General features: G+C 50.5%; 1 protein-coding gene across 1 annotated transcript in view; it reads right to left on the bottom strand.

Annotated features, from left to right (window-relative positions):
- ZBTB8A (zinc finger and BTB domain containing 8A) overlaps positions 1-13,902 on the bottom strand; it is a 63,136-nt gene extending 49,234 nt beyond the window's left edge. The window contains exons 1-2 of the mRNA XM_062190879.1: positions 13,888-13,902; positions 13,539-13,627 (exon numbers count right to left, since the gene is read on the bottom strand). The gene's annotated coding sequence lies outside the window, so the exon portion shown is untranslated. The remainder of the gene's footprint in view (positions 1-13,538; positions 13,628-13,887) is intronic.
- Positions 13,903-15,627: the final 1,725 nt, after the last annotated feature.

The following is a 15,627-nucleotide window of genomic DNA, read 5'->3' as shown; positions in this document are numbered from 1 at the left end:
TTTTTGACAGGCAGAGTGGACAGTGAGAGAGAGAGAGAGACAGAGAGAAAGGTCTTCCTTTTGCCGTTGGTTCACCCTCCAATGGCCGCCGCGGCAGCGCGCTGCGGCCGGCACACCGCGCTGTTCCGATGGCAGGAGCCAGGCGCTTATCCTGGTCTCCCATGGGGTGCAGAGCCCAAACACTTGGGCCATCCTCCACTGCACTCCCTGGCCACAGCAGAGAGCTGGCCTGGAAGAGGGGCAACCGGGACAGGATCGGTGCCCCGACCGGGACTAGAACCCGGTGTGCCGGCGCCGCAAGGCGGAGGATTAGCCTGTTGAGCCACGGCGCCGGCCCAATTCTGCGGTTTTTTAAGAGAACTAACTTCTGGATCTCATGTATGTGTGTCCTAAAGTGTTTTACTGACTGATGAAATGTCACTTTGAGAGATAACCATGAAGCCCCACCCTCGCAGGTATCAGAGGAGACTTGTGGACTCACTCTGCATCCTTTCTAACTTCCTTCTGGAAAACTGAAAAGCATCCATGAGATTTCTCGGGTGAGAAGTGGAAGGCGGAAACGAGGCAGGAACCACCTGTTCATTGCTCTGGCAAGCACGCTACGGCAGCCCAGCGCCACTTCACAGCAGCATCCTGTGGCAGGAGACAAGCATGGGGCACTTCCTGGTGTGCTCGCTCACTCTCTCTCTCTCTCATGCGCGTGCTCTTATTTATTTATTCAAGAGGCAGAGAGATGACAGACAGAGCTCCCATATGCTGGTTTACTCCCCAGATGCAAGGAACAGCTGGAGCTGGGCTGGGGATAGAGCTAAGAGCCAGGAACTCTATCCAAGTCCCTCAGGTGGGTGGCAAGAACCTAATTCCTTGCCCATCACCTGGATGCAATGCCACTGGCAGCTGGCAGCCCCCTGAGTCCCTCCCTGGTGGGCCTGCTGGACGGTCTTGTCCTGAGAATATTTTCAGAAGGTCTGACCTGGAGCATACGCCTCCCTTTATCTCCTCCAATGATTTCCCAAGCACCCAATTCCCTTGATTAAACCTTTTTCCTGCTTAAAATACTAGAGTGGCTTCTCTTTCCTAACTAGACTCAGACAGATATCAGGACATCATTTGTCCTGATATTTCAGAAGAAGCGTGGGTGGCCCATCCAAGATTCGCAGTATCAGGCAGTGTGCTCTGGGGTACACACTCTGGAACCACTCTGCCTATGTGCAAATGCTGGCGTCCACACACTGAATGACAGAGGAAGCTAGCCTTCCTGTGCCTCAATTTCTTTTTTCACACTTACTTATTTACTCATTTGAAAGGCAGAGTGATGGGGGGAAGGGAGAGAGATAAACAGAGAAAGAGAGAGATCTTCCATCTGCTGGTTCACTCCCCACATGCCTCCTACCGTTGGGGCTAGGCTACATCAGGAACTCCATCCAGGTCTCCCACATTGGGGCTCAAGCGCTTGAATTATCATCTGCTGCCAACAAGGTACAATAGCAGGAAGCTGGATCAGCAAGAGAGCCAAGACTTGAACCAAGGACTTGATACGGGATTCAGCCATCCAAGTGGTAGCTTAACCCACTGAGCCACAGTACCGCCCAGTGCCTTAGTTTCCTATTTTGTGAAATGGGGATAGTAGGATTTGGCATTTGAGGCATTTGCACCTGAAAACAGCAAAGCTCTCTTCCACCTTCTCACCCTAAGGGAGAAATACTCTTTAGAAGCACTGTTTTGTTGCAATTCACATTAAGAAAGTGTTATGGGGCCTGCACTGTGACGTAGTAGGCTAAGCCTCTGCCTGTGGCACTGGCATACCGTATAGGCGCAGGTTTGTGTCCTGCTGTTCCTCTTTTGATCCAGCTCTCTGCTATGGCCTGGGAAAGCAATAGAAGATGGCCCAAGTCCTTGGGCCCCTGTGCCCATGTGGGAGACCCGGAAGAAGCTCCTGGCTCCTGGCTCCGGATCAGCGCAGCTCTGGCCATTGCAGCCATTTGGGGAGTGAACCAGCAGGTGGAAGAACTTTCTTTCTGTCTCTCCCTCTGTCTGTAACTCTACCTCTCAAACAAACAAATCAAACGTGGGGATGGTGCTGTGGTATAGTGAGTAAAGCCGACACCTCTGGAGCCAGCATCCCGTATGGGCACTAGTTCAGGTCCTGGCTGCTTCTCTTTCGATCAAGCTCTCTGCTACAGCCTGGGAAAGCAGTAGAAGATGACCCAAATCCCTGGGCCCCTGCACCTGTGTGGGAGGCCCAGAAGCTCCTGGCTCCTGGCTTTGGATCAGACTGTCTCCAGCTTTTGTGGACATTTGGGGACTGAACCAGCAGATGCAAGACCTTTCTCTCTGTTTCTCCCTCTATCTGTAACTGTACCTCTCAAATAAATGAATAAATAAAATTTAAAAAAGCACTTTCACAGAAGAAACTTCTTGAGAATGGGATCCTACTCTATAACATTTCCAATCTAAAAGTTTAAAATGTTAGCATGTGGCTTAGAACACCATTCTAATATTTATAACAAGAAAGTCGGGTCAAATTATGGCTTGGTTTGATCCTGCTTAAGTTTCTTTCTATAGTTTCTTTATTTAGTTTTATTTGAGAGGCAGAGACATAGGAAAAGAGGAACAGAGAGAACCCCCATCTGTCAGTTCACTCCCCAAATGCCTACAAACAGCTGGGGCTGGAACAGGAACTCAATCCAAGTCTCCAATGTCAGTAGCAGGAACCCAGTTACTTACGCCATCACTGCTGTCACCAGGAGCCAGACCCAGTACTCTGCCATGGATGCAGGTGTCCCAGCTGGTAGGCCAAATGCCCTTCCCTGACTGAAGTATCCTTTTTTTTCAATATTTATTTATTTATTTGAAAATCAAAATTACAGAGAGAAGAGAGAGAGGAGGGAGAGAGAGACAGAGAGAATCTTCCATCTGCTGGTTCACTCTTCAAATGGCTTCAACAGCTGGGGCTGGGCCAGGCCAAAGCCCAGAGCTTCTTCCAGGTCTCCCACATGGGTACAGGGGCCTAAGCACTTGGGCCATCTTTTGCTACTTTCCCAGGCACATTAGCAGGGAGCTCGATGGGAAGTGAGCAGCTGGGACTTTAACTGAAGCCCATATGGGATGTGTCTCAGGCAGTGGCTTAACCTGCCCCCCCGCCACTCCAACACATCTTCTATTGATGAAAAATACATTATACATTTTGGAATAAATATTCCAAAATATTCTTCCCCCAGATATTCTGCAATTACAAGAATTTTATGGAGCTGGAGCTGTGGCACACTGGGTTAAGCCCAGCCTGCAGTTCTGGCATCCCATATGGGCGCCGGTTCAAGTCTCAGCTGCTCCACTTCCAATCCTGCTCCCTGCTGAAATGCCTGGGAAAGCAGAAGACGGTCCATGAACATGGGCCCCTGTATCCACGTGGGAGATACAGATGAAATTCTTGGCTCTTAGCCTTGGCCTGGCCCAACCCTGGCTATTGTGGCCATTTGGGGAGTGAACCAGTAGATGAAAGATATTTCTCTCTCTCTCTCTCTCTCTCTCTCTCTCTCTTTTGTGGCCATTTGGGGGAGTGAACCAGTGGATGAAAGATATTTCTCTCTCTCTCTCTCTCTCTCTCTCTGCCTCCACCTCTCCCTCTCTATAACTCTGCCTTTCAAATAAATAAATAAATAAAGGTTACAATAATAATAATAATAATTTTTCAGGGGCCAGCGCTGTGGTGCAGCAAGCTAAGATGCTTCCCGCAGTTCCAGCACCCTATATCGGAGCACCAGTTCAGGTCCTGGCTGTCCTGCTTCCAATCTAGCTCCCTGCTAATGTGCCTGGGAAAGCAGAAGGAGATGGCCCAAGTGTACCTGGGCCCCTGCCACCCACATGGGAGACCTGGATGGAGCTCCAGGATCCTGACTTCAGCCTGGATCAGCCCCAGCCATTGAGGCCATTTGGGGAGTGAACCAACAGACAGAAGATAGATGGATCTCCCCTGCCCCCCCCCCCCCACCGCTCATCCCTTCAGATCAATACAGAAATCTTTTTTTAAAAGAGAATGTTTCACTGCAGTGCCAGTGAGAGAAAAGGAAGCAGCGGTAACAAAGGTACACGCCCTCCATGTCCCAGAGGTGGCTAAGGGCCACAGGCAGAGATTTTCTAAAGCATTGAAAAAACAATCTACAGAAAATAACTTCACTTTTTGATTCAATAATTAATTTTACGCTATTCTGAACTCCATAGAGCTATACATAACTTCTTTCTATGTTTTTAAAGAAAACATTTTGTATCCTATTTTTATGAGAAAGGTAGTCAAACCAAACATCACTGAGGACACAGCCATTGAGCACCTACTCTACGCCAGGCTCCCCCTGACCTTGGGAATACAAGAGTGAAGGACACATGGAAGGCGAGAGCTCCAGCACCTCAGTGTTGTATCAGAGAGAGTCAGAAAAAGAAAGTGACAGGGAGAGAGAGGGAGACTTTTAAACAAAATTTACTACAATGAGGAAAATAAGCATAGTAGATGGAAACTAAAAAACTAAACTAGTAGGGACCAACGTTGTGGCACAGTGGTTAAGGCCATTGCCTGCAATGCAGGCATCCCACATGGGCACCAGCTCATGTCCCAGATGCTCCACTTCCAATCCACTCCCTGCTGATGGCCTGGGGAAAGCAGTGGAAAATAGCCCAAGTGTTTGGGTCCCTGCCACCCATGTGGAAGACCAGGATGAAGCTCCTGGTTCCTAGCTTCAGCCTGGCTCCACCTGGCCATTGTGGCTACCTAGGGAACAAAACAATGAACGGAAGACCTCTCTGTTTCTTCCTCTCCCTGTAACTCTTTCAAATAAATAAATAAATCTTTAAAAAAAAAAAAAACCCTCAAAAAACTAAACTAGCAATGACTGCACCTAGAAGGGTCCAGAGAGGTTTCCAAAAGGCAAGAACATCTGATTTGGGTCTTAAAGGATGGATATAAGTTCATACATGAAAAAGAAGGTGGGGACGGACATTTGGTGCAGTGTCTTCAGTCCCTGGAACACCTGCATTCCATATCAATATGCCTGGTTCAAGTCCTGGCTCCCCAACTTCAGATCCAACTTCCCACTAATGCACATCCTGGGAGGCAGCAGATGATTGGCTCAAGTATTTGTGTCCCTGCCAACCCACATGGCAGACCCAGATGGAGTTCTGGGCTCCTGGCTTCAGCCTGGTTCTGTCCTGGCTGTTGGAGATTGAACCACAGGACAGAATATGTCTCTTTCTCTGTCTGTCTCTCTGCCTTTCAAATAAAAATGAAACTAGAAAAAGAGGGCAAAGAGTGTACTAGTTAAGAGAACACCAAAGGCCAGCACCGTGGCTCACTAGGCTAATCCTCCTCCTGCAGTGCCAGTACTCTGGGTTCTAGTCCCGGTTGAGGCGCCGGATTCTATCCCGGTTGCTCCTCTTCCAGTCCAGCTCTCTGCTGTGGCCCGGGAAGGCAGTGGAGGATGGCCCAAGTCCTTGGGCCCTGAACCCGCATGGGAGACCAGGAGGAAGCACCTGGCTCCTGGCTTTGGATCGGCGCAGTGCCGGCCATAGCGGCCATTTCAGGGGTGAACCAACGGAAGCAAGACCTTTCTCTCTGTCTCTCTCTCTCTCACTAACTCTACCTGTCAAAAAAAAAAGAGAGAGACCACAAATTCCCAGGCACCAAGAGCAACTGGAACAGCATGATCGCTTCAAGGATAGTGAGATGTCTACTATGGTTAAAGACCATCGTGGATGGTTAAAGACCCAGGGCCTGTGGAGGGACAGCAAAGATGGAACCAGACAAGCATGTACAGACCAGATCCTGAAGACCCCACTTTCGTAGGTTCTGAGGCATTAAAAGAAAAAGGATGCTCTTATTTATTTAAAAGGCAGAGTAATAGAGAGATCATCCATCTGCTGGTTCACTCCCCAAAAGGCTGCAACAATCAAGGCTGGGCTAGGCCCAAGACAGGAGCCTGAAACTACACTGGGTCTCTCCCATGGGCGGCAGGGGCCCAAGCGCTTGGGCCATCTTCTGCTGCTTTCCCAGGTGCATCAGCGGGGGCTGAATAAGTAGAGCAGCCGGGACCTGAATTGGGACTGGCTCCGCCATGTGACGCTGGCATCTCAAGTGGCGGCTTGACTCATGCCATCACACCAGCCCCGCTATCAAGAAGCACAAAGACACGATTATAAATAGGCCTGCTAGTGACTAGCTGCACGAGTTAGTACTTAACTCTACCAGTTTTCTTTTGGTAAAATGAAGATATTGACTGTTAAGAGGCTTTAAGTAAGCCTGTTAAGAGAATTAAGTACGATAATAGCTAAGGTAAAGAAAATGAAATAAGACAAATGGAAACAATCACATGAAGACATGTTTAACATCAGTAGTCACCAGGGAAACACAAATCAAAATCACAGTGCTTAAAGTGCCCTCATCCCGCACTGGACTGCCTGGGTTTGAGTCCCGCCTCTGCTCTCCATCCAGCTTCCTGCTAATGTGCACCCTAGTGGCAGTAGCAGATGGGTCCAGTAGTTGGGTTCCTGTCACACATGTAGGAGACCTGGACTGAGATTCCAGCCCCTGGCTTCCGCCTGGCCCAGCCCTGGCTGTTGCAGACATTTGGGCAGTGAACCAGGTGGGAGACCTTTCTCTGTCCTTCTGTCTCTGTGTCTCTATTCTTCTCTGTCTCTCTGCCTTTCAAATAAATTACACAATTAAATTTTTAAAAATCACGAGATACCACTTCACATGCTTTAGAATAGCTATAATAATAACAATTTCCTTTAAAAAATGAAAATAAAAAATGTTGAACAGGATGTGGAGAAGTCAAAACCTTTACAAACTGCCGGTAGAAATGTTAAATGTTGGGGGCCGGCGCTGTGGCGCAGCGGGTTAATGCCCTGGCATGAAGTGCTGGCATCCCATATGGGCACCAGTTCTAGTCCCAGCTGCTTCTCTTCTGATCCAGCTCTCTGCTATGGCCTGGGATAACAGTAGAAGATGGCTCAAGTCCTTGGGTCCCTGCATCAATGTGGGAGACCTGGAAGAAGCTCTTGGCTCCTGGCTTTGGATTGGCGCAGCTCTGGCCGGCCGTTGCAGCCATCTGGGGAGTGAACCAGCGGATGGAAGACCTCTCTCTCTGTCTCTACCTCTCTCTGTAACTCTTTCAAATAAATAACATGAATTTTAAAAAAGAAAAGAAAATGTCTGGAATTAAAAGAGTATTCATGGTTGCACAAGTTTGTGAATATACTGAAAAACATTGAATTGTACCATTTAACAGGATACATTTAATGGTATGAGCCTCAATAAAAACAAACAGTTAATATTTGGATGTTTACTGAACACTGTACTAAGCACTTTACATTCATCATCTTGTATCAGTCCTCATAACAGCCTGATGTGGTAAGTACTGTTGTGATCCCATTTTTTATATAAAGAAACCAAGGCACAGAGAAATTAAAAGAAAATTCTCTCCAAGATTACACAACAAGCAAAATGAGCAGAGACTGGAATTCAGGCAGATTGACCCCAAAGCCAGCATTCCAAACCTCGTTCTCTCCTGCCGACCATAATGCATGCCAAAGGCCTAGCACAGCACCCGCCTGCCATGCGGCTAGGGCTCAATAAATACCAGGTATGTTATGAAGCTATAATTTACATATCCAAAATAAAACCTGAAACAATACAGGGGAAGAGAGACACTGGGAGCAGCAGGGAACAGGAAGATTGGTTTAAAGCCTTAATACAATTGTTAAAGCAAGAAATGGGGTCCACGTTTGGAGTAGCAGTTGAGGCTCCCTGGGATGCCCCTATCAGAGTGCCTGGGGTGAAGTCCTGGATCTGCTCCAAGCTTCCAGCTAATGCCCGTGCTGGGGGGCAGATGATGGCTCAAGTTCTTGGGCCCCTGCCCTCCACGGGGAGACCTGGATGGAGTTCTCAGTTCCCAGTCTTACGAATTTCAGGAATTTGGGGAGGGAACCAGCAGATGGGAGATCTCAGTCTCTCTCTACCTCTCAATTATATAAAATAAATAAATAAAAATTGTTTTAAAAAAAGAAGCAGCCAGGGCTGGCACTATGGCACAGCAGGATAAAGCCGCTGCCTGAAGGGCCAGCATCCCAGATGGGCTACAGTTTGAGTCTCAGCTGCTCCACTTCCTTTTTTTTTTTTTTTTTTGACAGAGTTATAGACAGTGAGAGAGAGAGAGAGACAGAGAGAAAAGTCCTCCCACCATTGGTTCACTCACCAAATGGCCGCTACAGCCGGCACTGCGCCGAGCCGAAGCCAGCTGCTCCACTTCCAATCCAGCCCCCTGCTCTGGCCTGGGAAAGCAGAAGATGGCCCAAGTCCTTGGGCCCCTGTACCCATGTGGGAAACCCAGAAGAAGCTCCTGGCTCCTGGCTTCGGATTGGCACAGCTCCAGACATTGTGGCCATCTGGGGAGTGAACCAGCAGATGGAAGACTTCTCTTTATCTCTACCTCTGCCTCTCTATAACTCCGCCTTTCAAATAAATAAATAAAAAATCTTAAAAAAAAAAAAAGAAGCCAACCCTCAATGACATCTTCATAAAAATGTTTTTCAAAAAGCACTTCTCTAAGAGAACACCAAATGGCAGATGACACACGTGTAGCAGGTGGACCTGGAATGGGAGGCCGAGGAGACTTCACAGAGGCTTGGACAGTCCAGTACAGTGACAGCCAGGGTTGGAGTTGGGGTTGGGGTTGAGGCTATAGCACGCATAGCTGTGAGGCCGAGTATAAGGAGTGGCTCCCCATCACCAAGCACGGTGCCTCGTAAGGACATGAGGATCAAGTCCTGCCCATCAGGGGCTGAGATCAGATATCCCTCAAGGATGAAGTTTTGAAGATGAAGCAAAAGGAGACCGACACTAGCCAGTGGACCAGCTTCAAGGTATTTGTTGCCATGGGGATTACCTGTCCCTTGGATGTTAAGCACTCAAGCAGGCAGCCACCACCATCCGTGGCCATCACTCTGGCCAAGCTCTCCATTGTGTCCAAGCAGCGGAGAGGCTACTGAGGGGACAAGATAGGCAAGTCCCACATCTCCCTTAACCGACAGGCTGCTGGGGCCCTGTGCCAGTACACCACAACCCCATCCCCAGAGGCACTGGCATCGTCTCGACCCCTGTCCTTAAGAAGCTGCTGCTGACGGATGGGACTGATGACCGCTACACCTAGGCCAGGGGCTGCACTGCCTCGCTGGGCACCTTTGCCAAGGCAACCTGTGATGCCATCCCCACGTGCTACAGCTATCTGACCCCCAACCTCAGGAAAGAGACTGTGTTCACCAAGTGTCCGTATCAGGAATTTCCAGACATGAGAGTCTCTGTGCAGACAGCCAGGTTCCAGCTGTGGCTACAACACAGGGTTTATACAATAAAGCAGGGGTAACATTTACATCTACAGGACTTCAACATAACTTGCATTCATAATAGTACTTTTTTTTTAATTTAAAGACATACTTATTTATTTAAAAGGCAAAGTGAAAGAGTGAGAGGGACACACACACACACACACACAGAGGGAAATATCTTCCACCCACTGGTTCACTCCCCAAATGCCCATACAACAGCCGAAACTACGTCAGGCCAAAGCCAGGAGCCAGGAACTCCACCAGATCTCCCATGTGGGTGGCAAGGACTCAAGTACTTGAGCTGTCACCTGCTGCCTCCCAGGGTATGCATTAGCAGGAAGCATGGACTGGAAGAATAGCCAGGAGTTGAACCAGCAGGCATCCCCCACAGCAGTCTAACCTGCTGCGCCACAACACTTGTTCCCATAGTAGCACTCTTTGTTCATCATGAAAGGCTTAAGCTATTTCCAGAAAATGTGATTTCTTTTTTTTTTTTTTTTTTTGACAGGCAGAGTGGACAGTGAGAGAGAGAGAGAGAAAGGCCTTCCTTCCGTTGGTTCACCCCCCAATGGCCGCTGTGCTGATCTGAAGCCAGGACCAGGTACTTCTCCTGGTCTCCCACGTGGGTGCATCCTCCACTGCACTCCCGGGCCACAGCAGAGAGCTGGACAGGAAGAAGAGCGACCGGGTCAGAATACGGCGCCCTGACTGGGACTAGAACCCGGTGTGCCGGTGCCGCAGGTGGAGGATTAGCCTAGTGAGCCGCAGCACCAGCCTGGAAAATGTGATTTCTAAAAAAGATTCATTTATTTGGAAGGCAGCGTAGCAGAGAGAGAGGCAGAGAGAGACTTTCCAACTGCTGATTCACTCCCAAAAGGCTGCCACTGGGAAGCCAGGAGCCTGGAACTCCATACAGGTCTCTCATGAGAGTGGTGGAGGCCCAACTACTTGGGCCATCTTGCACTGCTTTCCCAGGGGCATTAGTACGGAGCTGGATCAGAAGCAAAAGTCAGGACTTGAACAAGCATTCCAATATGGGATGCAGGTATTATAGACGGTGGCTTTACCTGCTGTACCACAAAGTCAACCCCCAGAACATGTGATTGAATCATGTGGGAAATGGGTGCTATGTTTCATATTATCTTCTTTAAGTAGATTGACTTTGTAAGTTAAAACAGCAAGTTATACTAATTTATGTTGGACACACAAAATTCAAATAGAAACATTTTAAATATCTGTAAGAACAGTCCTATATACTATAGGACTATATACCATAATAGTCCTAAGAATATTACAAAATTCAAGATTCCCATCAAGTTCAAATATCTCTTTAACAGGTGGATGGAAAAGACAACTACTTATTTTAGGAACCATTAAGTTTGAAGGTATTAGAAATAAATGGAAAGACACGTATTTCTACAAACAGATTGAAGATTTAGGTAACAAGTGTAATGAATTAAGGTTCTGAGCTAAACAACCATATCTCTCTCTCTTTTTTTTTTTTTTTTTTTATGACAAGTAGAGTTATAGAGAGTGAGAGACCTATCCCAGCCCCAGCCATTGTAGTCATTTGGGGAGTGAACCAGCAGATGGGAGCATGCTGTCTCCTCTCTCTCTCAAATAAATATTTTATATACAGTCATTAATTTAGAATTTAGTGTGTTCCATCAATGTCATCAAAACAAATCTCATTAGCTCATGGGGGGCAGGTATCATGGCACAGAGGGTTAAGATGCCACCTGTGACACCAGCATCCCAATGGTCACAAGTTCAAGTCCTCTGCTCCACTTCCGATCCAGCTCCCTGCTAATGTGCCTGGGAAAGCAGCAGATGATGGCCCACGTCCTTGGGCCCTGAACACACGTGGGAGACCTGGATGGAGTTCCAGGCTCCTGGTTTCAGCCTGGCCCAGCTCTGGCAATTGTGGCCATTTGGGGAGTGAACCAATGGAGGAAGATCCATCTCATTCTCCCCGCTCCTATCTTCTCTAACTTTGCCTTTCAAATAAATAAATGAATCTTTCAAAAACAAAAACAAACAAAAACTCTGGGTCATAAAGAACTTCAGACAACCAGAGTGGTTACTGTATTCTTGGTGGATAACATTTTAACCTTGGGAAATCTTAGAAGTAAGTATAAAAACATTTAAGGGAATCAAAACTAATGGTTGGAAAAATCTCACCGATACAATGACAGTTGAGTAAAGTACAAGAGAAAAGAGGAAGAAAGGGAGACAGAGTCATCTAAGTGTGTAAGGGAAAAGTAGTTCAAAGAAATGGAACAGCAAGTGCAAAGGCTCCGAGGAGGGGCAGGCAAGGCAGGATGAGGACAGCAATGGGAGCGGGAAGCCAGGGAAGGCAGAATGGTGAAGGGGGTAGGACACCGTGAAACTCGTTCCTGAACGTCGAGCTTTCTAGACGGGAAGCCACTGCCCAATCCATGTCCCTCGGTGGCATGAACAAATTTACATCAGACCCTTTAACAGTAATATGTCACTGAACGAGTTAAGCCTATTAGACAGAAATTCTGCTTAATCCAAAAAGATTAAATGATACAGGATGCATCCAGTATTATTCTATCTTACAAAGTGTTCTGCTGATCCAGAATAATTTTCAACAGCAAAGCTGGTGGTTTCAGGCTTGGGGGAAAGGTCTGGCCCTGGCCTTCTGGGGGTGGTGGTGGGAAATGTGCCCTCTCCGAGCACACTGCACACCTCGGTCAGTGAGGGTCCCAGGCCTGATTCTCACTCCTCATTCACCACCTGTGCAGCCGGGGAGGTTCCCAGGCATAAAGACACCAGATCCCTGGATAGCAGAGGGATTCCGACTCCAGGTGCCACACCTCTGGGAGGCTTTCCTGATGAAGATCTGGTAAGGTTTATAAAGCAGGGAGACCATGTGAGCGACTGGCTCCTTCGGAGCCTGCTCTAGTCAATGCCCTTGGGAGGGAACGCTGTTGGGGCGCTATCACCGTTCACCCCCAGAACAGCAGATGAAGCTCTGGAGCGCTGGGCGTGCGTTTCCTCCACACGGTGTAATAATCCATCAGTCTAACTGGGTGGTTATTTAATGGGAAATTAAGTGAAATAATTCTTACTGGTGAAAGCGCTCCATTTACTGAAGTTCTGCAAATATAAAGGCTGATTAAGAATAGAGGTGATGCCGGCACGTGCGGTCAGGAGCCCAGTAGGTGTGAATCCAGCGCTTCCACACCCGTGGCGAGTGCCACTGGCACCAGCAACGACAAGAGCGCACCCGAAGGGGAAGGGGCCCTACCGCCGCCTCATTAGGGAAGAGGCAGCTGCACCGGCAGGGGATGCGCACCGGTGGCTCCGTCAGGGAGCAGACCGGCGGAGCTCGCTCATCGGTAGGTGCAGGAAGTCCGCCCGGGGTTCTACGCCCAGATTTGCCGCACCAGGATTTAAAGCCTAGGAAAGGAAGGCGGCACCGAGAAACTCGGGCTGTCGGCCCCGGGAGCCACGCTCCCCGGGCAGCGCCGCCGGCCCGCGCCCGCCCGGCGCCCATCAGGCGGCCGCCCGCCTCCGCCGCGCAGCCCGAGCCCCGCCGGCCGCCGGCCCTGCGCAGTCCGCGGCGCCCGACGGCTCCAGACACGCCCGGCACCGGCCCCGCCGGCTTCCCGCCGCCGCCGCCAGGAGGCTCCGCGCGCCTTCCCGCCTTTGCCCGGGCCGGACCGGGCCGCGCCGGGCGGCAGGGCGGGCGCGGGCGGCGACGGCGCGGCCATTGTCCCGCAGCCTCTCCCGGGCGCGCAGGAGGCGCTGCCCGGCGGGCGAGGAGGTGCGGCCGGGCGCGCGGCTGAGAGGCGCGGCCGGGGAGGGCCGGTGCCCCGCGGCCGCCCGCCCGCCCGCCCGCCGTTCCCCACGGGCTGCCCCGGCCGCCGCCCGAGGCCGCGTCCGCCGCAGCCGCCCGCGCCTCCTTTGTGGCCGTCTCCAGCCCCTCGGAGCCGGCGCCGCGCTGCGCCCCCGGCTGCAAATGGCGCCCGCTCGCCTCCGCGCCGCCCGCGCCGCTCCCCAGGCTGCGGACGTCTGGGGGCGGCGAGCCCCGGGCCCGCACCCCCGCGCCGCCGCCCGCCGCCCGCAGCCGGGCTCCGGCCGGTCCCCGCAGCCCCGACGCCCCGCCGCCTTCCGCCCGCGCCGCGCGCAGCACTCACCGCGGGCCGCCGCGCCGCGGCCAGGCTGGGGGCAGATTCCCGGGTCTCGGCGGGGCCAGGACCCCCTGTCGGATCGGCTCCTTGGCGCCCTAAAACAAGTAGCCCCAACGGGAGAGAAACAAAAGGTATTTGCTGACGTGGGCGTTGGACAGAAACGCCCGAGGGCTGGGGACACAATTAAAGGGGCAACGCACAGATTTCAGGCACCAACCAGCGGCCTCGCCCACTCCCCCTGCCCTTGCCCACGCCCGCGGCGCCCTCCAGAGTCCCCGGGGTGCCCCGGCTCCCCGGCGCTGGGCTGCGGATCATTATTTCAGGCAGGAGCTTGAATTTAAAAATTGTACTTTACGTTGGGAAAGGCGCCTCCGGAGGGCAGAAGGGCTGGATTTCGAGGATCTGGGGAGTTGGGTTGAGGAAAGAGGGAGGGACTTAGGCGTGCCCACAATTACTGTGTGAGTGCATGTGACATTATTGTCCTTAAGTTTAGCGACGTCAGATGGAAGCGATTTCCACAGTCAGCCCCTTCGTTGGGGCAGCGCTTTGAATCCGAGATAACCGTTCCTAAACCTCTGCGGGTCACAGGCGTTGCATTCCGAGAAGAAAACCCAGAGAGGCTGGGATGAAAGGGCGTAGTTTGCAGCTCAGTCCAGAGAAATAGAAAATCAGTTTAAAAAAGAAAAAGCGGGTGTCGTGTTTTCCAGTGCAAAAAAAAATTTGTCATCTGTCCATCAAGCCTCACTTCTGACACATCTATGTCTCTACTCTTTAGAATGCAAACATCAGGGCATACAATTCGCTAACATAGTACATCATTGAATTTTCACTCTTGCTGCAGAAGCATTGATTGCATAAACTAAATTCATTTCCTAGTTCCTTGTACTGAAGTCAGGCACTGCAAAGTACTGTATGATAGTAAAGCGTAACAAAAGGACTGAAAACATGTATTTGTTTCTTAATGTTGGACAAAGTTTCTGACTTTGGTTTCATCAATAATTAGCGATCCACGGGGCAGGTGTTGTGGCTCAGTGGGTTGAGCAGCCACTTGGAACGCCTGCTGGGATCTCATGCCTGCATCCCATCCGCAGTGCTGGGCTCTGCTCTTCCTATCCAGCTTCTTGCTAATGCACCTGGGAGGTGACAGATGATCGCCCAAGTGCTGACGTGGGAGACCCAAGGTGGAGTTCCTGGCTCCTGGCTTCAGCCAGGCCCAGCCTGTTGTAGGCATTTGGGGAGTGAACTAGCCGGAGGAATATTCTCTCTGTCTCTCTCTCCCTATCCCTCTCCCTCTCTGTTTTTGTCTCTCCTGTCACATTACCTTTCAGATAAGTAAATCTTTAAAAAAAATCAGCTTTGCATTCTGAGGTCATCATTTTTTTTTTTTTTTTTTTGACAGGCAGAGTGGATAGTGAGAGAGAGAGACAGAGAGAAAGGTCTTCCTTTTTGCCGTTGGTTCACCCTCCAATGGCCGCTGCGGCCGGCGCATCATGCTGATCCGAAGCCAGGAGCCAGGTGCTTCTCCTGGTCTCCCATACAGGTGCAGGGCCCAAGGACTGCCTTCCCGGGCCATAGCAGAGAGCTGGCCTGGAAGAGGGGCAACCGGGATAGAATCCGGCGCCCCAACCGGGACTAGAACCCGGGGTGCTGGCGCCGCAAGGCGGAGGATTAGCCTGTTAAGCCACGGCGCCAGCCTGAGGTCATCCTTTCTATAAGAAGCATACAAAATATTCACTCCTGATTCTTAAGATCTCTTCTGTATCACTTCAGAGATGATCGGCTGTTTAGGTGCATTTCTTCACCTTCTGAACAGGTCAGGGGAAACCTGTCTGAAAATCACTGGGTGTTAGCTACCTCTGTGCCCACGCCCACCGAGGATTCCCCCAGAGATAACTGGCCATTCTTAGGGCAAATGGCTTCATTTTAACCTAGTGAATTAAAGCACCAGAAACTTGGTGATGTTGCCATTTAGAGATGGTGGGAGCTTTCCCTTCACTTTCAACCTCCTGGCATCAGGAGGTCATGCTTCTCTCTGCTCATGCTGCCCCATTAGTCAGTGTCAGCTCCCTTCAGCTCTTGCTTTTTTTGTTTGTTT

The sequence above is a fragment of the Lepus europaeus genome, chromosome 5, assembly GCF_033115175.1.
Source record: "Lepus europaeus isolate LE1 chromosome 5, mLepTim1.pri, whole genome shotgun sequence".
Classification (NCBI taxonomy): domain Eukaryota; kingdom Metazoa; phylum Chordata; class Mammalia; order Lagomorpha; family Leporidae; genus Lepus; species Lepus europaeus.
This window is presented reverse-complemented; position numbering and strand designations above follow the sequence as displayed.